The sequence below is a fragment of the Typopeltis vanoorti genome, chromosome 5 (genome assembly GCF_054136105.1).
Source record: "Typopeltis vanoorti isolate ZY-2024b chromosome 5, IOZ_Tvanoo_1.0, whole genome shotgun sequence".
NCBI classification, from domain to species: Eukaryota; Metazoa; Arthropoda; class Arachnida; order Uropygi; family Thelyphonidae; genus Typopeltis; species Typopeltis vanoorti.
Window position 1 is genome coordinate 74,513,090 of NC_143553.1, and position 24,915 is coordinate 74,538,004.

The window sequence follows — 24,915 nt, forward strand, 5'->3', positions numbered from 1 at the left end:
TGTTTACAGTATCTCATGGGGATGTTCCTTTTTATTGCTTTAAAATTAGAATTAAGCGTGAATAAATAATTAATTAAGCATATAGAAACAAAAAAGGCAGGCATCCCGTTTTTTTTTTTTTTTTGCAAAAATTTGTAAATGGATTACCGAAGTTCACGTGATTGAAATACAAGAAATTACCTGGATAAGGTGAGTTTGTGTGTGTGTGTGTGAGAGAGAGAGAGAGAGAGAGAGAGAGCTATGCCTTATGTTAGTTCTTCATCTCCATGACAACAAAAACGAGTAGCGTTGCTGTCAGGGATTCGAGATGTAGGCCGTAGAGAATCTGAAATCCCGCCTCCTCCTTCTTCCAGATGGCCATACTTGCACTTTCTCTCTCCCCTCCCTTCTTTCCCCCCTTTCATCCAGTGGTGCAACTTTCCTGCTGGGTTTAAGGCTCGGTCTTCGATCACTTTCCGGGTAGTCTGACCTCATCACCTGAGACGCCACAGGGGTTGGGGTGGAGACGATGTTAAATACCTCATGGTTTATGGTAATTAAAGAAGAGAGAGAAAGCGAGAGTGATGAACTTCTATAATGCTGGCTTTGAAGTAGACCCTCGTGAGTTTGACTGAGGTCAAGGCTAAGAAGGAGGAATAAAAAGGGAAGTTGTACGGATCAGAAAGCACCCCCCTCGAGGCCGTCTTGCAGTACTTGAGAATAGGTGAGTTTTTACATCATGCGTATAGCATTATTTCTTTCTCTCTCTCTCTCTCTCTGATGGTTTTTCATATGTAACATAAACCCATCAGTTTAATTTCATTCAGTTCTCCAGAATATTGTGAGTAACTTGCATTTGTCGCTTCATTTACCATAACTAAAACAAATTTTATGCACGTTTCACCTGGGGAGAGCACAATACAAACGTAAGTTTCAGTAAACGCTGGAACCATCATCTGAGTGTTTCTACATGATGTTGCTAGCAGCCCGTTCTTCTTACTCTGCTGTCATCATCTTTACCTTTCACATTAATTCGCTTCCGAGTGCTTTTATGATTATCATCCAGCCATTTTATTCTGTACGCTCCACTCTTGATCATCATGCCATCAAGATAATGTGTCTCGATACCTTTACTACCACCGCCTAACTTCTACTCCTTACACTGATAAATATTTCGCATCTTGAAGGTGATTTCAATGTTCCCGAAACAACAGTGAACACAAGACGCTGTACGAAAATGAATCAGAAAACACAGACCTAACCAGACTACCGGTAGTCACGATATTATTAACACGTTCGGTTTATTTCCATTTTCGTTGTCATAATTATTATTAGCTAAAAGTAAGCTGGTCTTACTAGCCTTTACAAATGTAGAATTATAGAAGCAACATTAACTACAGTTCTTTCTTCAAAATTAAAAAAAAAAAAAAACTTTCCACACATGTTCATAATTTTCTTAGCCATGTTGCTTATGCAAAACTCGTCCCCGATCATGGCTATGGAAAGTTCATAAAAAACAACATACACTTTTATCACCCTTTCAGTTATTCTTGTTACATTTCTTTTATATGAATTTACTACACAAGCAGCGACATATATGAGAGGTTTATTATTTATTTATTTTCTAAATTGATTGTTTAAATTTGTACAGATAAGGAGGACCCTAATATAATTTAGAACGTGTAATTCTGAATCATGTACTAGACTCGTTTTCATTGTTAAATCTTCAAGTTTTCTTTTTTGTTGGTTTAATGTGAATCAATAAATCAAGATGTCTTTGACATTAGGGCGAAAATTCTATATTAAATTGAAAAAAATATGACGTAAGGGTTAAATCCGGAGTGAGTGGTTATTTATTTAGTTACGGCTTATGTTCCCATTCTTAAAAAGCTTACAACATTTAGCGGAAGAAGACACAAATAAAAATTAATTTAATCATTTTATTAAATGATTTGGCGAAATTAATTATTTACTAAATATTTTAATAAAACTTAAGAATTCTTTAAATTTTTTTTAAAAAAATTATTAAAGACAGTAACACCAAAATATATTTTATAGCTCTGCTTCTTAGATGAAACCCCAACTTGCAATATTTGAGAATTCTTCTACAGACGAAGGGGAATTCGAAAAGCATAATGCCTCACTCATCCAACTGGCCAGTCTAGTAAAAAAATTCTTCACCAAGACGAGCATTCACCAAACCCGCTGTTCTAGCAAGCTGCCAACTACAATGAAGCAATGTACTGCAAATACAAATCTTACTTCTAGCAAAACATAGCTAACTCCGCTGCCCTCTAAGGGTGAGCTTAAAGCTCAATAATACCCCACATGAATATGAAAAGCAAATTTTGCTTCACCCATCCAGTCAGTAACGTTATGCGTATTCGAGAATTTGCTTATAAGGACTGGCTTAAAGGGGCGAAGCAAGAATAATTTTTATCTTCCCCGTTATCTGTAGAGGACAGTGTAGGGATAAGGTGTTATTGAGCTATTAAAGCTCTGATCATGGCAGGAGGGTAACAGCAGTGGCCGAACTTCAGTTAAACTTCATTGGCTACAGCATTGCCATATTTAAAGGTAAAGCCGTCTCTAAAAATTCCGACGATCCCTAGGCCACTCACTCGTGGGCGAAAGACCGTCCATCTCAGTTGTGGCTCCACTCAGTGATGGCCTTCCACCCACACACCACCACCGAGCAGAACCGCTCATATTCCGAAGGAAATCATTCACCGACAAAGCCCCTCAGCGGGCCGTGCCGGAGAACACTTTCCCCGGAGACTCAAATTGCTCCCTTAAGGCAAAAACCTTAAGAGAACGAACTCAAAACTCTCGAATCTCAGCGCCCCTGGGGGGTAACAGCAACAGCCGAACCTCAGTTAAACTTCATTGGCTACAGCATTGCCATCCATTACCCTCCAAGGGTTTACATAATTTCTTCGAGAATTTGCTAAACTTGGGGTTTCCATATAGGAAGCAGAGCTATAAAATATATTTTGGTGTTCTTGTTTTTAATAAATTTCTAAAAAAATTTAAAGAATTCTTAAGTTTTATTAAAATATTTAGTAAATAATTAATTTTGCCAAATTATTTAATAGAATTATTAAATTAATTTTTATTTGTATCTTCTTCCGCTAAATGTTGTAAACTTATAGTATATTAGTGTTTGTTGTATGAAAAGGGTTAAAGGTTATATTACATGAATGGAAACATAAGCCGTAACTAAATAAATAACCACTCACTCCGGATTTAACCCTTAAGTAATATTTTTAAAAAAAATTTAATATAGAGTTTTCGTCCTAATGTCAAAAGCATCTTGATTTATTGATTCACATCAAACCAGCAAAAAAGAAAGTTTGAAGACTTCACAATGAAAACGAGTCTGGTACATGATTCAGAATTGCACGTCTAAATTATATTAGGGTCCTCCTTCTTTCTACAAATTTAAACAAAGGACAAAGCATCAAGAGAGAAAAAAACCAACTATTGCCTATGGAATATGCAGAAGATAACAATAATAATATCAATCTATAAAACCTGAGAGTTCCTGAAACTGAATTCTAGTAACCAATCATGGAACTTTTGCAAACCTCCAGTAACCGACATCGGTTACTCAATAACTTCTAAATTTAGAGTAGTAATAATAATTAGTTGATATTTCCAATATTTCAGGCTCTAAATCTGTTGAGACTTGGATTACATGCATTCGGTGTCGTTCCCCCACCTCCTTTGTACAACTTAGCAGGTAGCGTCCATGGTAATGTATAGTTTGCTAACCCCCTCTCTCCCCCCCTAATCTACGTTAACTTGTTTCTGCCTCCTTTGTAATATCCGATTGTAAGTAGCTCAAAAACAACATAAATTCTCCCCTCCAGACATGTCTTGGTCCGAACTTTCATTAAGATTCTGACTGGTTGAAAGCAATCATGTAGAAACAAAAGACAAGTAGCATACAATTCTTTCTTAAGACGACTTTTTTTTTTTTTTTTTTTTAATCTCAGGTGCTGAACCACGAAAGAATTTACCAATTATTTATAAGTGCTACTCAGATGCTATCAAGTCGAGGACAAATGCTTACAATAATCCTCAGGCTCTACTTCATTAAAGTGACAGTTCGTAACTAGCTTACACTCAAGTGTTTTTCATTCATCACAACCAATAAAACACACACACACACACACACAAAAAAAAAAAATTATGTAAGTCTGAAAGATCGTGCGCTCAGGGGGCACTCGAAGCAATCCATTTTCCTTAGAAATCTCGTGAGAGTGAAAGCCAAGCGTTTCATGGCTGAGTACCTTTTCTAAACGCAGGAAGTACTTTTTTTTTTTTTTTTGTAAACTTTTGTATGTCAGGCGTGCGACTTGTCAGTAATCATAGGATGTATGACAATCAGCGAGCTACTAGTCGACTACTGAGAATTACGGTTGCCTTGGTAACCATGACTCTCTACCAGTTTGGTTGCGTGCTTTCATTGTTAAAAAGAAAACTGACTATAATAGCTCAAGCTAAATTACTACCGCTTGCTTTTTCTACAATTCTATAGATTTCTAACGTATTTTACTGTTCTATATCGTTCAGTTATTGTACGCGGTTTTTATTGTAATATTCGCTTTCTGGAATTATTACCCGAGTCTATGGCTCTATTATTATTATTATTATATTCATGTCTTTTACAGTTTATTTCAACATTAAAAACAATATTGTTGCGTCATTTTAATCTTGGCACGCTTCCAAGATTTATTTTTTATTGTTGTGTTCCAGACGACAATGGCCAATTCAACGATCATTATCAGCTTCTGTCTGTTGCTTTGTTTGCTTAGTTTAACGAGCATAGATGGTTACCTAGGAATTAGACTAGGTTACGGAGGATATCCTCATTATCATTATCATCCATACTACGATCATCATCATCATCATCACTACGGATATGGTCATGGTGGATATGGATACGGACTTCATGGAGGATTATGGTAATTACTTTTATTAAATCATTCATTTTATGAATTTCATTTTCATATAATTATTCAAGTCAATGTTGGGGGGCACACTTCGTGTCTAAACTACTTGAAAGTAATTTCAAGGTTATTATCCAAACCATCAAATCCAACTACGACATACCCACACGTCTACGCTCGTGTGAATTTTCCAAGGTTATCTGAACCGTATAATAAACCACCTGATAGTAACACCAACTGGAGTTTGTCAACCACCTGTCTATGAGCATCTGCCGCCAGGTGTCGCTAAAAGTGAAGGTTAAAGAGCAGCCTTGATCAGAGGACGTTACCATCTGCTCGGAACAACCACCTCAATATTCATGGTCTGTTTTCGAAAATGACCTTGGCTAAGTGAACGCTGACAAAAGAAAAAGAAAAAAAACCAATTACCAACTCAAAAAGGAAATATAAATTCCTATTTTGGGGTCAAAGGTCGAAGTGCCAGCCATGGCAATAACCAAAGCAAGTAATAATAAACAGCTATTATTGTTGTTGTTGGATATTTGAAACTTACGCCACCTAGTGAGTAAAGTTGGAACATACATTACATCTGCCAGTACCCTTTTTTTTTAATTTTATATTTCGATGTGTCAGTAAAAGTATTCATATAAATGTAGTTACACAATTTGGGGAAGTACTGAGTAATGTAAACTTCCCCTCATGTATTGCAATACCATCTTTCGTATTTCCCTTTTTGAAGGAAGGAGTCCGGTAGGATTTAACGTCAATGGTTGTCACTATCGACCTTAACCATTGAACTTCATGTCACATGAGAACACAGTAGAAATACTGGTTAGTACCTTAATTATTAGTCTGTGGTCGAATATATTTTATGGATGTACGAAGATTGTACTAATTTCAATAAATATTAGATTCACTTATTCAATTGGTATTAACCCAGTGAGATCAAAGCTGGTTGTCACACCGACAGTCAGGGGCGCGCCGGCCATATGTGCAATGTGTGCGACGCACACAGGCGCCAAAGAGGAGGAAATACTTTTAAAAAATGTTTTTTTAAAGTGATTTTTTTATTGGAGGGGGGGGGGGGCTAGGGGCGCCAACTAAAGTTTTGCACACAGGCGCAAGATATTCCTGGTTATAGAGGCGCCGACTAAAGTTTTGCACACAGGCGCCAGACACTACTGGCGCGCCCCTGCCGACAGTATAAGTCGTAAACAACGAACAGCACAAATTAAACCAGCATGCTTAAATTAAGATTCTGTTGTTGTTCTAATAGATTTTTAATGAACTATGCATTTTTTTTTTTCTAGGGGAAGATTTGGAGGAAGATTGGGACTAGGACATTGATCTCTATATTCCAGTGATATGACTTCAGAGCGCCATCTATAGGACATTATAGATCATCTTCTTTGTAAAGTTTGTGCACGAATGGGGGGGGGGGGTTAGTTGCTGATATACGGTGCTATATTACTGTATATTTTTATGTTCATTAAATAAATACCAAACAAGAGATTATAGGTGTCTTTATTTACCGAACCCATATTTAATGGATCCCAATATATATTACATACACAAAGAACTATAAGTGATCCACTGAGATATTCACATTCTTTCGTCTTTATATTAAAACTAGGGATCGCAACGGCTGCTGATACATCTATATTTATGATGTATGCATTTATTCGATGATGTTTGTCTTTTTCATTCTTGTAGGACAGTCTTGAATTAGATTCAACTGATGTGTCTCTTTTAATGCTAAGGAGTTGCAACAGAAGAATTCTTCAAGTGCCTTCTTTGAAATGAGTCTACCCTTTGATGAATTTCGAAAACACTGAGTCTATAGTTAGTTTGAAGAAAATCGGCGCGCTACAAGAAATGCTGTTCTATTGATCATTTTCTTCCTTCTGCGAACCCTACAGCGCCACCTATATTTATAACATTGTCATGGGCAATGGTACAAATTTTTAGCTGTCATTTATCTGCATAATAACGAAGGTCAATTCCCATTCATCCATGATGTAATGACATGTTATTTGATGATTGGACCATTGATACCGTTTTATGCACAGCTTATTATTTTTAAAAATAATTAAAAGGATTATTATATTTCTTTTATGTTTATTTAAAAATAAAGAAAAATTATAAAAAAAGTTAAGCTAAAATGTATATAAAAACGTGACTCATTTAAAATGTGGGCAAAGATTGCAATTTTAAAACGAATAATATAATTGATTCCAAATTTAAGCAAGAACTATTTGAATTGACCTTTCACCTCTAGACCACAGATCCCGTATATATATAAAAAAATAACAAAAAACCCTTCGAAGTTTACTGTTACATTTCCATAAACTGAACACACACGTTTTACAAACAGTTTAAAGGTTTTCCTGAGTGTTTTTACATTGTTTAAACAAAATAAAAGAGAATAGCTTCAGAAAAAGATTGGCAATATTTAAACTCAGCCTACAATATTATTTTCTAATTTATCAGTGTGTAGAAAAACATACTAAAAAGAACAAATATTGATCGTTCTTATGACTGCGTTATTTCATGTCTGTTTTCATATTTGGATAATTGCATATTAAAGCAACTCTATTTAACTTAAAATATCAGTTAATGGATTAACAAATGACATTAATTAAACCATTATGTTATGTTTAATTACATTTTTACAACACCATTTTGTGGCGCGCTTATAGTATCGTACACTAATGAGGTCTAATGAAAGTGTTTGGTTTTGGTTTCTTGAATAAAGATTAGAAATCAACAAAAAAAAATATAAATAGAGTTATTAATAAAATAGGATTTCTATTAGCAACTTTCATCAAAAGCCGAGTTTTGATTATCAACAATGCTAACGACTCATGCATTGTTGTTTTCTGTTACATTTTTTGCAACAATGGAGTCATATCTAGGCTGCAGCAAGAACAGTTTTTGTTTATTATTTTGTTCAGAACAATGGGTTCGATCTGAAGAGTTTGCATATATTTCAGTAGTCATCCTGTTACCTGATAAGTTATTAGCTTTTCACAAGTGTTCACTTTTGTCTTTTTTTAAAAAGACGGTTGAGATTTGGAGGTAATTTTCAAACCCTGAAGGAAGCAGGGTTTTGTGTTTCTGTTGAACGATGTATGTTTATTCCCCTCCTATCCTCTGATTGTTTTCAAGATACTAGTCAGAGACATTTTCCCGATAATTTTCCGGGTTTTTCCATTTTTCTTATCTGACCTCATGTCGTATTTTTCAGATACGTCGTTCAAAAAACAATCAAACCATCTTAAGAAACGCATATCATGGGCTAGCCCTTAAAACACAAGGATATCGAATGAATGCAGCGTTTTTATAGACTCGTATTAACAATCCAGACGGCCGTAAAAAAAAAATTATTCGGGTTTCTTATCAAAATAGAAAGCCGTCTGGAAATACACTATCAGCAAAGGAAAAAAAAAATCCACAAATGAAAGATTTTAATAGCAACACTAAATCTAAATGGGAAAAGAAAACAAGGATTGATAACAACAGTGTGTGTGTGTGTGAGAGAGAGAGAGAGAGGTTCACGTAATGATCTTCCTTTCAAGGTTACGAGACCTGCAAGAGTAGAAAAACAACTCCTTTATAGGTCAGAGTTGGCCGCTGATTGCTTAGGCACCAGTCGCTCCGTAGGGTCACATGAGCGGCGAGGAATTTGGAAATTATTTCCCATCCCCTTTTCGTGGGCACGTGCTAAAAGTCTACTCCGTTCTAACCACATTGGCGGAGGGGGGGGGCGGCACGTATCATGTCTTCCTTTGTCGTCCATCATGCGCTCTTCCACCGCCAACGTTACGACTTCGCTGGATTGCTTACATGTACTGACATTTCGGGGACAAAAGGAGAAATAGGGGAGGGAAGAGCGGATGTTCAAGTTGCCGAAGATCCGAACGGGCTATCGGGTAATTGGTCGAAGGAAGTGCAATCGAAGTGATTTTTCCCTAAAATAAAAAAAAAAGTGTAAATCCCCCCGATATTTCCAAAAGTTTCCTTACGGGCCCCAATATAAATAAAGGGGCAGACGGAAACGCTGATTTTGTAGCGAAGATCGACTGAGTCGCAATTTGGTGGACGATCACAGTTTGGTTTGCATCGTCGTTTCGCCATCCAGGTAAGTGTGTTGAAAATGACGAATTCCGTTCTCTCTCTCTCTCCACTATCTCACTTTCCTTTCTTTTTGTCTCACTGAATCGTACCTTATCTCCTTACTTTCCAACTGTTTCATTAATTTTCATTGTTGTTTTCTTTCTTTTATTTTCTTTTCTTCTTTATTTCTTGCGATTGTTCTATATTTTCCTGTAATTCTCTTTTTATCGCAATTTCTTTCCGCTTTTCTATTTCTTTGTCTTTCCTTCCTTTGTTTTCTTTTATTTTATATATTTTTTTTCTTCTCTTTTTTATGTCATTCTTTTTCTTCTTCTGTCTTTCTACTCCTTGTTTTTCCTTCCATCCTTCTCTTCGTTATTTTTTTTTTATTTCCTTCCTATTTTCTTTCTATTTCCATGTATTTTTCTCTTTCTCTTGCTTTTCTATCTTTCTTTTCTTCAATCTAGACTCTTTACTTTCATACTTTCTGTCTCTCTTTCCTGTAATTCTCTTTTTATCGCAATTTCTTTCCGCTTTTCTATTTCTTTGTCTTTCCTTCCTTTGTTTTCTTTTATTTTATATATTTTTTTCTTCTCTTTTTTATGTCATTCTTTTTCTTCTTCTGTCTTTCTACTCCTTGTTTTTCCTTCCATCCTTCTCTTCGTTATTTTTTTTTGTTTCCTTCCTATTTTCTTTCTATTTCCATGTATTTTTCTCTTTTTCTTGCTTTTCTATCTTTCTTTTCTTCAATCTAGACTCTTTACTTTCATACTTTCTGTCTCTCTCTATTTTCCTTTTTTCATCTGTCTTTTTCTTCAGTTTTCTCATTGGAGTTACTATGCCAGTTACATGCATTGCATTTTAACGAAATACATAGAAAGTAACTCACATCGTACACAGCATGAGAATAAATGGATTTCCTTTGTTCCTTCTTTCTTTCCTCTCATTTTTGGCACAGGTCCCGCTTTGGGAGAATGCAATAAGAAATGAAAACTGTAAGTGGAAATTAATTGCCTAAGGAGAAGCGTGTTTGTCCGGTGAGGAAGTGATTCACCTCCACGTATTGTTTCCTCCTCAGTAATGTTTCCAGATGAAAAAAAAATGTACATTTACGCTGTTAAATATAGTGCGAGTTAGTGTAATAAACGAAGAAAGTTCCATAAAAAACTATAAATTGCAGACTATAAATTGCGTTTCATTCCTATCAATAGGCTGTCATTGTTAACTCTCAAATAACAAAACTTTGATTTGTATTCAGACTTCTCACTATTAACTTGAACCAACTAACGAAGAATATTGTTGTAAAAACTCCACTAGGATCGAAAGTTAATATTGTAATAATAAAGCTTTAGTTGTTCATTTTATTATCATAACAAAGTCGATGTAATCTCATTGCTATTGTTGTTTTTCTCTCAGTTTTTAACAATGAACAAGGCAACAATCATTATGATCTGCGTGTTGGTTACCTTAGTATTGTTGATTGCTGTCCACGGACAATACCGACCTTATGTACCTCATGGAGGATGGCCAAGCTATTTGGCTAATAGAGGAGGAGGAATGGGAGGCTATAGGTAAGACTCGTTTTTTATTATTTATAATTTTATTGTTAGCATGATATATAAAATAAACTATTTTATTTCTCGCAATATAAAAATCATTTAAAAAGTTTGCGATTTTTAATTTTTTTCTAATAAATTTTTAAATATTTTTGAAAGCAATTATTATAAATTAAAACAAAGTAGATAATATAAACATAATTAAGAAGTTTGAATTATTGTTTGATAAAATATTCACTCTGAAAGAGATCTCAATTGTTTTTTTTTATTTTTTACAGAAGAAATCCGCAACAACGTGGGGGTTGGGGCCGATGGTAGTCTTTGATATCTTTCTAATTAATTACAGATTCTGAAGATTCATACATTCATCACTCTGAAACCCTTTTTCCTAAAATTTATGTTGTCAAATTACCATGTACTGAACTTTGTTAATAAAATGTATTTATTTTTATTTTACCAAAGTGTTGTTTCTTAATGTGTATGTTCAAAACCGTCGCTAGTGTCTTTACCGCCCGCATGCCGCCGTTACAGGGGCGCTTAGATAATTGTTTATCTAAGCGCCCCTGTAAAGATCCGGGCTTGTGTGGTTCTTTTACGATAATAAAAAATTTAAATTATTTGAAATTTCTTCCACAACGAAAAGCCACACGTTGGTTCGCTAAATGTAACGAACCGTGGGTGTTGACTAAAAATTAAAATGAATTTTAATTAAAGTTAAAATTTATTTGAACTAAAGTTTAAAAAATTCTTGCATTTTACAAGTTACTAAATTCTTAGTAACTTGTAAAAAAATTTTAATAATTTTTATAAATGGAACTATCTTTTAGGAAAATAAAAGAAACTCAAGATAGATGAGAAAATAATAAAAGAATTCAGAAATAATTAGAACATTTAATAAGTATTAAAAAATAAAATCTTTACAGAATAACAGAAAATAACTTAAATTACATAAATATACTTGACATTTTTTAAAATTAAAATTTCATGGTTTTTGATTTCATATTCATAAAATTAGAAATAATAGTCTTAACATCTAACTCCGCACATATATCATTTTCAATAGTTATTAAAGCCAAACTAACAAGCCTTTTTTGTGACACACTTGTTCTTAAGTAGGTTTTAAATTAAAACCTACTGTTAATCAATTTCAACTTGGAAAAGGAACGTTCACCGCTCGCTACACTAACAGTTAAGGTTGATAGTATTCTTAAAGCAATTGAAAAGTTAGGGAAAGATAAATTATTGGACAAAATAAAATTAAGAATATCGAAAGGGTTTTGAATATTTAAATTATCCTTCCGAAAAATATCCCGGTAAGCACATAACTCGTCATATAGTTCTATTGCATTTACGTCTTTATTGTCGCCGTCTTTCAAGAGAATCTCTAAATCGTCACAAATTTTTCGTAAATCTTCGTTATTAATTTGTAGTAATCTATACAAGAAATTGAAATTATCATAATATGTTTTTAGTTGTTCAAAAGGTTCTATTAACGAACACATTGCAACGTCTAGAAGTGTATAAAACACATTCACTCTAAATTTATCTTCTGGCGATTGTGGCGTTTCGTCATGAGCTTGTAGTCAAATTGCCGTGTCTTCTTTCGTCGTCGGACTTCCGTACCAGTTTTAAATTCTTGTTCTCCGTCCACTTCTTCACTCAAATCTTCTGCCGTTTTAGAACTTCTTTAAAATTTGTATCTGATCGATACTCTTGTAAGAATATTTTCAAGTTTTCGATAGATTCTGAAGCAAGTGTAATGCTCATATTTTTGTCTTGAAGCATTTTACTCACAGACTTTATTCTGTTAAGTAAATCATACCAACTTATAAGAGAGCAAATAAATTTGTAGTCCTTTATTTTAGCACATAATGTTTGTGCTTCATGCTGAGTTTCTTTATTAAAATTTTCATTATTTAAAATTTCAAAAAGTGCTTCGTAAATTTCTCGTAAGTGATATCGTAGAGGGCGAATTGCATTAATTTTATTTTCCCATCGCGTATCTGATGGCTGTTTCAATGTTAATTTTTTTACGAACTTTAAAAGGATTGCCCAACGTTTGTAAGAGAATGAAAAGAAATTGTATATTTCTTGAATAATTGCAAAGAAACTAATTGTATCTGCATTCACTTTAGCTGCATCGTTAATGATTAAATTTAGAGTATGACAGCACATGGCACGTAAAAAGCTCGAGGATTTTTGTTCAAAAGTAAATTTTGGAGCCCATATTTTTTTCCCTTTCATATTTGCCCCATTATCATACCCTTGACCTCGCATGCCTTCAATGGGAATGTTCCGTTTTTCCAGTTGTTCCATTATTGTTGCACATAAACCACGTCCTGTGGAATCTGATATATCTGCAAAACCTAAAAACGTTTTCCCTGATCTTGACAATTCCATTGTCACAGGAAAAAAAGCGAATAATAATGGTCATTTGTTCTGTTTTACTTGCATCACGTGTGCAGTCTAAAATTATGGTATAATATTTAGATTTTCGAATTGATAATAAAATTGTATCCCTGATTGCGTTACTTAAAATTTCCAATATTTCATATTGACTGTCTTTACTCAAATAGTGTATACTCTATTATTTCGATGTAGGGCCCTTTCAACATGATTTTCCATAACGGGATCAAACTTCGCAAACTGCTCGACTAATTTTAAAAAATTGCCGTTATTCCTTTCATATAATTTATCAGATAATCCACGAAAAGTTAAATTTTGGCTCCCAAGGAATTTCATAATTTCAATCAAGCGTTCTAAAACACTCGTCCAATGTTTCTTTTCCATTTAGTCTCTCAATCAACAGTAGTTTTGTTTTTTAAATTTTTATCAACTTCCTTCCATTTTAAGAAATTTTTCATGTGAGTTAAACTGGTCTCATGTATATGCAAAGTTGTACTTACATTTCTCCAATTGTTATAGTCTTCTACCGAATCAAGACTACTTGATTCGGTAGGTGCAACAAAAGCAAAAATAGAATTTAAAGTTTCGGAATAAATGAGCCATGTTTTTGCCACGAGCAAACCGTTTTCCATTTTTCTATTATAATAGGTGTCGTCAAATTTATGACCATATGTATCTCTGGGATATATATTTTTCTTTTGAACAGGCCCCATTTCAATTAAAACAACTCGTAATTTTTCATCAATATTTCCCCATTCACCTGGATCTTCTAAATTTACAGAGACTAATGATGTGTTAGTTTCGTGGTCAACTACAACTAAATCTTCTCCTAACTATTTTTCACTTAAATCATACATCTTGTTCAATAGTTGCAATAGTACTTTCATGCAAATTGGATGATGTGCACGGTTCTTCAACTCTGATTTCTGATGTATAGAGTTGGTTACAATCTGCACCAGAATATTTCAATATTTTAACAAATTTATTAAGAGTCCCAGTTTGTTTCTTAATATCTGCTTCTTTCGCTTATGGTTTTGTGCACCAGCTAATTTTTTTTAAATTTTTGATTCCATTTCTATTTTATACCCACAAGAAATTATTACACATCACGACACAGAGACGAAATAATAATCCGCACTACGCTACTGTCAGTAGCCTACTGAGATGCGTACCATATGACTGGTTAACTAGCAACAAATGTTATGTACGAAAATTCGTTTCTGCGCATAAAAACCATTCACCGTTTCACTTTAGATAGACTGCAGTAGACACAACATTCTGCAGGCAAGCATTTAGCCTGCTCTCGCTGCAAAATTGTAAACAGCCAGCTGATCAAAGAGGCGGCAATATACAATTGTTTTAAATTTTTATTCGATGTATCCGGCCAATATTTATTTTAATATTGATCATTCTAAATTTTTTTTATATTCATGATAAAAATTTTGTTTCTTAAAAATGAACTTATGAACGGTGTCCCGGTGTCGGCGCCCCCTTCGTAGGGACTCCCGCATGCTCTCCATGCCCGCTTCCGCCGGCCCTGTGTATGTTAAAAGTTTAGCTCCACAGAGGCTCAGCTCAGAGTCATTAAATTAAAATTTATTGGCATGTAATCTTTAATAATTTCTATTTGGAAATGTAAATTATATTTCCAAATATAATAATATATGGACACACACACGCCCTGAACTAATATATTATGTAAATCAAGTGGATATTAAATCCATCATTATTTCATTAATAATAATAATAATAATAATAATAATAATAATAATAATAATAATAATAAAACACAGGTTTATCATACAATGAAAAGGTTGTCTTAACGTTCTGTAGAATTAGAAAGCTGACGATGGTTTAAACGTTGGATCGAAAGAGTAGACATATTAATTTAGATATTATTTCCGGGAACCTCCTCCATGGTCCCCTTCTCCCATAAACCCTTCCTCTTCCTCTAAAAACAGTTCCTATTTTCAACCCCCTTTTCATCCTTTCCCACCCTACAAAAAAAGCCCTCCGCCAACCCTTAATAATAATATATGTATATATTATACAAAAAAAATCGTGTTTTTTTCAATTTAGGTCTCCCACATTGCCTAAGCCCCCCCCATTCCCCCTTTCAACATCATAACAGCAGAAGTATGCACACCGCAGAAAGAAGATAGGCAACAACATCCAAGAAAAAGGTATGTGCGGATTTTCTTTTATTATGCTACATATATTTGTCTCCAAATACATCTGCAGTGCCCTAAGAATTCTTGAGTAAAAAAACAATGACATTAAAACACTCCTAAACGAAAGCAGGCAAAATAGCCGTAAAAATAAAAGAAATTATTCATTTAGAATTTAAATATTTTTTAGTTTTAATATTTTAAGAAATACTGATGAACACGCAATTAACAGATAAACTGCTTGAAAAGAAGTCAAAACGGACACCATAGTGTGAGGAACAAACAGCCACGTTAGTTACATTAATAAGATGTAGGACCTCCTTTCGTTGCGATGACTTTTCAGAAGCGTTCGACAACGATCAATGGGAATTTTGGACCATTCTTCCTGTAGGGATGTAATAATGTCCTAGACTTTTGTAGGACGGATGTCCCTTGACCTCACTTGACGCTCCAGTTCATCCCACACATGCTCAATAGGATTCAGATCAGGGCTTTATGGAGGTCCATAAAGTGTGGTGACGTTCATGTCCACAGACCACACCGTGACAGCAGCAGCCTTATGACACTGCTGTGGCATTTCCACGGAAGTGACCATTGTCTCCTTCAGCAAGACAGTGCGCAAAGAGACAATGGTCAGTTCCGTAGAAACACCACAAAGTAGGAAGCATTGCATTGTTCAGAATGTTTAGATACCTCTCCGAGTTCAATGTGGCACCAGAAATAGATGTCCAAGGTCAAACCAGGAAAAATAGGACCATACCATCACAACCCCCCACCTCCGAATTTCATAATTGGGGTTACACACTATGGTAAGAGACGTTCACCTAGCATCCCCCATACCCAAACCAGTCTGTCTGCCTTGTAGAGCGTGATTTGTCGCTCCATAAACCAGCTTTCCAAGCTTTCACGTCCCATTGTACACGCTCTTTGTACCACTGAGGACGACGCTGCATCTTGGTTACGATAATGCAGGTCTTGCATATTTGCGATCCTGCCATGGAAATCCATGTTGTGAGCCTTGGTTCTGAATGTTTTTGTGCAAATTCATGTTCCAGTCAATGTCCTGACATTCAACTTGTCGGCCAACGAATGGTGGTTTTTACGTATTATCATTTGTAGCACTCTATGGTCACATTCGTGAGTGTGGCAGGTCGTCCACTGCGGTATTCTTACTTACTGTTGATTCTCAGCACTTCTATCTCAGTATGGTATCACTGATTATTGACCTACGATGGTCAATTTGTCAACAGTGCCGAACAGATAGGCTTACAACATGGCATCCTCTCACAACGCTTCTTTCAAACTCCGTCAGTTCCCTTCTGGCAGCCATTTCATCCGGACAAAGTTGAGCTGAATTGGGAGCATCGTATTCCTCCAATTTATACCAGCTAGAAACACGTGACTCGTTACGTGGTACGTAACGAGTCACGTGTTTCTAGCTGGTATAAATGCAAGAGGTACCCTGCTGATGGGAGTGTCCGTTGACTTCTTTCCAAGTGGTGTATAATATACTAGCCTCGGCGGCTTAGTTGCCTCTTCCATAAACACAATAAAGTAGTATAACACAATAAATAAGGCTTACTTTGATTGAAAAAAAAACGATTAAGTCCAGGTATTCGCCTTTTTTTGAAAAACTGGAATAATGAATATGTATCTGCATTTGTTACTCATCGCATTCAATGTCTATTACTTACCTGTGGGTTATAATTCTTCAAATACAGTATTATATTTTCTCAATCACCACGACTACTAGTCTACTTTTTAACATCTTGGGAATTCATGTTAGTCCTTATAAGGACTGGCTTAAACGGGCGAAGCAAACATGCTTTTCATCTTCCCCGTTATCTGTAGAGGACATTGTAAGGATAAGGTGTTACTGAGCTATTAAAGCTCTGATCATGGCAGGAGGGTAACAGCAATAGCCGAGCCTCAGTTAAAACTTCATTGGCTAGAGCATTGCTATCCATTACCCGCCAGGAATTCATGTTATGCATCACACCAAATTTTTATAGTGTGGATGGCAAATTCAATTAATGAAGATTCTGTATATTTCATATATACAAAGAATAAACAGGTGCATTATCTTATTCTTAAAATATTCTTAATTAGAAGAAAATTTTAAACTTTTTGCAATTGATTAAAATTTAAATGAAATTTGCTAAGAAATTTTATTCTTTAATCTTTTTTTCTTACTCAATGTGAAAACTTTGCTTTCTTACGACATTATATATATATTCCTCTTGTCTCTTCTCTTCTATATCTGAATAGTTTGTCTCGTAACATAGCCAAATGCAAAAGTGACCGCCTATCACTCTCAAACTTGGATGAACACTGAAAACATCTTCTGAAACCATCACACCACACTGAGTACCTTAGTAATCTACTGCCAGTGAATCATCAGAAAATATCGATCCACGTTGTCTCTACTGTATCCGACAAACACTTCTCAAAAAGTATATTACAAAACTCCCCCCCTCCTCCCTCCCCACGGTTTTCGTAGCTTTCTTACACTTTCCAATTCTACTAACATACGACTACATCATATCTTGGAAATTTGTCAATATCTACCTAATCCACTGACAACTGAGACAAATCCGTATCTGCCAATTACTCAACTATTTTTCTCCCATTAAGTCTCCTGTGGAAACTAAAGAAAAAAAAATCATCAATAGGCACTTCTGCACTACCTGGATATTTCCTGTCCGCTAATGATGGCTAGTTAGGATTCTGCCACAGTTATTCCTCAAGAGATATTCTTATCTTATTTTAATGCACTTCTGGACAGCTGCTTGGAAAGACATAAAGAAATTATTACTGTCACGATTTCTATGGACATTTGAGTGAAGACTTCCTAAACATTACTCTAAGATGCTCCTCTTGTATCTTATAATTTGATGGAATCTCTGTTTATGCCTACGTTGTTGAATTAATTTTATTCTTCAGTTTTCTCCACAATCCTCTGATATCTAAACTTCATTTTTATCACTAATATCTCTTTCCTTTATATTACATTTCGTTAATCTTCTTAGTGGACTTCTTGAAATCTTTAGATGGACTACTGTACTATTAAAGGTGCTTTCATTGGATTCGCTTACGTTCTCTAAATCCAATAATGAGAAGAAACTGTAGAATGGAATTTCACCGACCACAAATCCTATTCGCATAATCTCCATTCGTCAAATAAACCTCGTGACCTGATCTTATAATGGATACCACCCAATGTCTAATCAACAAGAGATATAATTTTTTTTAAAAAAAATGGTGTCTTTTTTTGGCATACGTACTTTACACATCTAGCTGTCTCAATGTCCAAAAAGCTGGACTTCGTATTATGCTCCATCTGATACTTTTAACCTGAAGAACTTCTTATCCTTCTACAAGTCTGTGATTAAGCATCTCGATGAAACAGCATTTTCATTCTGTTGGGGTTTCCAGTAATTATTGTTCAACAGAAAACCAGTCTGATTAACCATTTCAACTTTTACTGAATCAATTCAATTCCTCACGTACAGAAGCTCGCCATTCCTCCAAATATTTCCATGTACACTATTCATCTGACCTTACATCAGTAGGAGGGTAGCCACTTTGAAACGGATCAAGATCAAGATAAGATAAGGAATCGTGACGTGATTGGCTGTTCATTTGATGACGTCTTTGTGGACGTGAGGTCATGAGATTGGAATGTTAGGAATTTCCCTGGGGGCATATGTGTCAGTGACGTCAGTTCTTGTGTTTCAGTTCGCGTATGGAATTATGGGTGATGATAGAAATAAGGATTCGTGTTGTGATTGGTTGGACACTTTGAACCAGATCAAGATCAAGATAAGATAAGGAATCGTAACGTGAATGTTTGTTGTTATGAGATGTAGATAAGTGACGTCATTTGTTAGTTGTAAATAAGTGACGTTATTGTTTTGAATGGAAAGGGAGATATATTAGTGTATAAGGAATCGTGTCGTGATTGGTGGGACACTTCTGACCAGATCAAGATCAAGATAAGATAAGGAATCATGACGTGAAAGTTTGTTGTTACAGAGTTTGGAATGTTTGGAATTTCGCTGGGGCCCTCGTCTGTCAGGGACATCACATGGTGCTTTTGGTTTGCTTAATGGATTGCGAGTGATATTTAGAGATAAGAATCGTGACGTTATGTGATTGGAAATTTCTGGGGAACATATGTCTCTCTGTGATATCACATGGTGTTTTGGTTTGGCTATGGAATTGTGGGCGATGTTTTTGAGATAAGATATCTAGGAATTTCCACAGTGTGACACACATCCATAATTGTCATCATGTTTTGTGCTTGGTTGTCTATCTTGGTTGATGGCTGTACTAATTTTCCAATACATTTTGGGGCATTACTTTCCTGTTAAAGGGTGAGAATTCTTTGAGTAGAGTAGAGTCGTGATGGCGGCCGTGTTTAGGGTTTTCCGAATAATTTAATTATATGCTAATATCACTGAAACATACAGTTTTTTTCTTCTATAGATGACGGTACTAATTTTCCAATACATTTTGGGGTATTTCTTTCCTGGTAAAGGGTGGGAGTTCTTAGAGTAGAGTAGAGTCTAGTGGTGGCTGTGTTTCGAGATTTTCTGAATAATTTGATTATATGGTGGTGTCCCTCAAACACACACATACACCCCCCCACACACACACACATCAGACGTGATAAGTCGCTAATGTGTCCATGTTGATATTCTAATATGTAACCTATGATTATTCTTATGAAAAAAAAACTATTCAGTATTAGAATTACGTTTACCAAAATATGCGAGCAGTGATTATTGAAATTACAATCACCAGTTGTTATGTTTAAGTTTTAAAAAAAATAAACTTACAATTCTTTCCAGAATGGGAACATCTTGGTACTATCTAAGTTTTCTGAATATTCCAAATTGTTGATTTTTTTTAACATATATTCACAGCACAGAACAGAAACACAAGTCTGAAAATACAGTTGACTATTTCATTACAGGTTACTGGGGCTAACATATATTCACAACACAAAAACGACTATGGAACTGTAGTTTAATCTGTTTGTATTAATCACATCCTGTTACAGTATTGTTCAAAGGTATCTTTTTCCCACTGTTGGTTGTTTCTCAAACACTTGCATATGACTAAGTGATTAGCATTCACATGATTGTGATCACAGATGTCCTAAACGTTTTCATCTGAAGGATTGGAATTCTCCTGGTCTTACTTGAGGGTTAGATAATACATCACACACCACAATCCAATCGTCACCTTTTTCATGACGCATATTCTCCCTTTGATGTTTTGTGCTGTTTTATCAGTTCAGGGAAGTACAACTGTTTTTCTAGTGTAAAATTCTTATGACACATATCCTAAAATTATTCATTTCTGATTAAGGATTTTATATACTTATTGTTTTCAAGTAGATGGCTTGTTTGTTTGTTTACATTTGGTGTAGTTAGAAAACTGGAATTTATTTCAAACGAATATGAGCTCTATAATCTCTTTTATCCGGTCGCCATTTTTGTTGTACATGGGAGAGAAATCGTGTGTTTAGGTTGGAACTCTTCATTTCCGTGGGAAATTATTGCTGTAGTAAATTAATGCTTACATTTAATTTTTTTAAAACCAATATTGACTATTAAGTTTACCTGCGATTCCTTGTGCTCTTAACCTATTTCTGTAACTGAAATTTATTTTTTTTTCTTTAGCATTAGTGATTTTAAGTAACAGATATGTGACAAACAAGGTTTTGAACTCGCATAGCGTTTTGTTTTAGAAATTTCTTTTGCCAGCACAACAAATAAATAATTATTTCTTATTATTTCAAATGAATATTAGCTCTGTAATATACACTTTGTTAATTTGTATGTTACCTTTTATTTAACTGTAATATTATTAACAAATTGTATTTATTTAATCTAACATACAGAAATTAAATAAAGTGAAAATGACAGGTATCTACATATATAATAAATTAAATATCACTTTTCATATGCAATATTCTCCACTAAAATTCTGCCTATTAATTTAATACCCATTTCCTTTTGCTTCCAAGAACTGACACAGTTTCACTGATGGATTTAAAAAAAATTCTCTGGTTAGTTTGTGGCATGAATTTTATGGCAAGGAGAAAAAAAAATGTTATGGTCTTACTTAAATTGTATACCACATCAACAACACCCAAATTGTTCATTTAAATTTACACATTTTATTTGAATGAAATATTATTTACAAATTGTATTTACTGAATCTAACATACAGAAATAAATAAAGTGAAAAATACAATGTATTTTTCCCTTAATCTTCTTATTGTTAAATTTGCACTGTTGATCAAAGCTTCTTCCCATGCTTGTAGGATTAACATCATGTGGTTTTTGACAATTTGACTCTCATCTGAAAGTTAATTTTCATCTGGTGATTGTTGGGAATTTATTACTATAGTAAAATTAAGGGTTGCATATTTATTTTTTTTTGAAACCAATACATATACTTCTGAGAATTATTAAAAGCACAGAATATTTCGTTATGTTTCCAAAAGCATTTAAAAGTGCATGTTATGTTTTCACGTTTTGGGCATCCAATTTCATTTAAATCAAGAACAGGCCTCCCTGTTAACCCTCGTTAATGTTTTTGATTTTTCTCTTCCTTTGGCGAGTAATATTTGATATTTGCATGTTGATTCTATCATCAAATTTCTTAGTTTTTCCAGAGATAGAGAACCAATTTCCCACTTCAGCTGATGGTTATATTTTATTAACCAATGATTCTGTTTTTTAACTCTTTCAGGTAATTCTTTCCAAATACAAGGTGATTTTGTCAATGCATATCTTATAATAATTCCATCAGAAATACAAATTTCTTTAGGAAATAAATTTGAAGTCTTATTCAAATGAAATTGGCAATCAATTATCCCAATGATAACTGAAAATTCGTATTTTTCTAATGTGTGTGTGTGTTTGAGGGACACCACCATATAATTAAATTATTCAGAAAAGCTCGAAACACAGCCACCACTAGACTCTACTCTACTCTAAGAATTCCCATCCTTTAACAGCAAAGAAATACCTCAAAATGTATTGGAAATTTAGTACTGTCATCTATAGAAGGAAAAAAACTCTATGTTTGAGTCACATTAGCATATAATTAAATTATTCAGAAAACCATAAACACAGCCGCCATCACGACTCTACTCTTCTCTAAGAATTCCCACCCTTTAACAGGAAAGAAATGCCTCAAAATGTATTGAAAAATTACTACAGCCATCAATAGACAACCAAGCACAAAACATGATGACAATTACAGATGTGTGTCACCCTGTGGCAAGATATATTATCTCAAAAACATCGCCTCAATTCCATAGCCAAACCAAAACACCATGTGATATCACAGAGAGACATATGTTCCCCAGAAATTTCCAAACATATAACGTCACGAATCTTATCTCTAAATATACCCACAATGCATTAAGCAAACCAAAAACACCACGTGATGTCCCTGACAGACGAGGGCCCCAGTGAAATTCCAAACATTCCAAACTCTATAACAAGAAACATTCACGTCACGATTCCTTATCTTATCTTGATCTTGATCTGGTCAGAAGTGTCCCACCAATCACGACACGATTCCTTATACACTAATATATCTCCCTTTCCATTCACAACAACGTCACTTATTTACAACTAACAAATGACGTCACTTTTTTCAAATAACATTGATGTCACTTATCTTCATCTGATAACAACAAACGTTCACGTCACGATCCCTTATCTTATGTTAATCTTGATCTGGTTCAAAGTATCCCACCAATCACAACACAAATTCTTTTCTCTATCATCACCCATAGTTCCATTTGTGAACCAAAACACAAGAACTGACGTCACTGACACATATGCCTCCAGGGAAATTCCTAGCATTCCAATCTCATGACGTCACACCCACAATGACGTCATCAAATGAACAACCAATCACGTCACGATTCCTTATCTTATCTTGATCTTGATCTTGTTCAAAGTGGCTACCCTACTACTTACATCTCTAATAACAGCCATCTTCCCAGAAGTCATGAACATCCATACTATAACCGAATTCGCAACACTTAACAGTCGAATTTCTGACCCCACTAGGTGCGATCCATTGCATTAATCTTCTGGCATAGGTTACCATGATCAGTATTTTCGACTTTATTCAACTGGGGATAAATGATGCATTGCTAACAGTTTAGGTCAGCCATGATGTATGCGATGTCATTCAATCAAAAATAAAAATAATTAATAAATTTATCCTGTTTTTCCAGTTTTAGTTCACCCACTTTACAGAATACTATAAGTCCTCAACCCTTATATGATTTTGATTGCTATGAAATGACTTCTCTCCTCTTCAAATTTACAAAAAGTACGTTTTTCTGGTGTTTTGGTAGATGTCATCAAATATGTAGTTTATTGACGATGTCTGTGGGTGTAGAATGTTTAACATTCGATCTGTTTTCAAATCTGTTTTTTAATTACTTTATTGAAGACCCTGCCGTATAGTAGCAAATGATGGCAAAAATAATATTTTCATGTGAATTTTTTTTCCTGAAAATGGCCTGTCTATTTCATTTATCGTTTTCGGCATTCGCGTTGTCTTTCCCGAAGCCTTTCAGTTTATTCATTTCCTGTATCCATAACGAAAGGAAAAAAAGAATAAAATAAAACATTTTATGAACGATTACATTTAATTGAGAATCGTTCAGTGGATTCATGTTCAGACAAACAGTACTCCATATCGCTAAACAGACAAACAGATTTAGAGACCTTTTGGTAGCATTTAAGTGTTAAATAAGATTGTACCTTATCGAAGCATCTTCACCAATTGGAGTTGACTGTCCGTTACTTAAGCCATCATCAATCATAGCCTTGTCAAGAAACTTGGGTGTTGCATATTCCACTCCTTTCTTGGGCGCATCTAAAAGAATTCCCCCACTCGCTCCGATTTCATGAAGATACGGGAAATATCTACCCAATCCATCATGCGTATGCCTACCACCAATCACCTTTTGTTAGTTGCTTGCAGTGTTGAGCTGTTGGAACAAATTAAAAGGATTTTCGGCTCAAGTGAATTAATTAGCTTCCAGGTAATTTTCATGAAGAAGTACAATACATTTATTGATAGAATATTTCTCTTTTCGGAACTTATGATTCCTTGAGATTTTCATAATTTCCTTCAAGGATACGAACATAAATAGAAGACGGGAATAGAAGTACAACACAATACAGTGACAACACTCGTTCAGTTTTATTTCTCTAAGCAGGTAAGTGGTTTTAGATTATCAGTTCCTCTCTCAGTCTGTCTTCTTAGGAAAATTCTTTAAGAGATTTTTCTAAATGGGGTTCAAGGAACAGGATTTAACATGAATTTGAAATTTATATACTGTGAACAGAAACTTCCATTAAGAGTTAATTTATTTGTATTGTATTCCGGGATATACAATAAAAAGGTGAACGAGACGAACCTCCTCAAACGTTCAACATTTGTTCAATTACTAGTGAATGAATTACGGGAAAAAAAAGAGAATCTCAGGTTGGATTTGTTTGATTTGAACCAATGCAAGAGCAACTAAGGCTGTGATACCAGGGTATTATGTCTATTAATTGCTTTCTTCTTCTTCTTCTTGTGGGTTCGTGTGTTTTTTTTTTTTTAGGACGAAACACCATCCAAATCGGTATAAGAACAGCTGACAAAGGTTCTTCCCGTCCTAGACCGCATTCGAACCAG

The 24,915-nt window shown here is 34.7% G+C and overlaps 2 long non-coding RNA genes across 2 annotated transcripts; both read left to right on the forward strand.

Moving 5' to 3' along the window:
- Nucleotides 1-536: 536 nt before the first annotated feature.
- LOC150106538 (uncharacterized) lies at nucleotides 537-6,367 on the forward strand. Its single transcript, XR_016548345.1, has 3 exons — nucleotides 537-703; nucleotides 4,741-4,949; nucleotides 6,245-6,367. It is a non-coding gene; the product is annotated as an uncharacterized LOC150106538 (long non-coding RNA).
- A 2,620-nt stretch (nucleotides 6,368-8,987) lies between these two features.
- LOC150106539 (uncharacterized) lies at nucleotides 8,988-11,011 on the forward strand. The gene is made up of 3 exons (XR_016548358.1): nucleotides 8,988-9,075; nucleotides 10,467-10,621; nucleotides 10,885-11,011. It is a non-coding gene; the product is annotated as an uncharacterized LOC150106539 (long non-coding RNA).
- The last annotated feature ends 13,904 nt before the right edge of the window (nucleotides 11,012-24,915 follow it).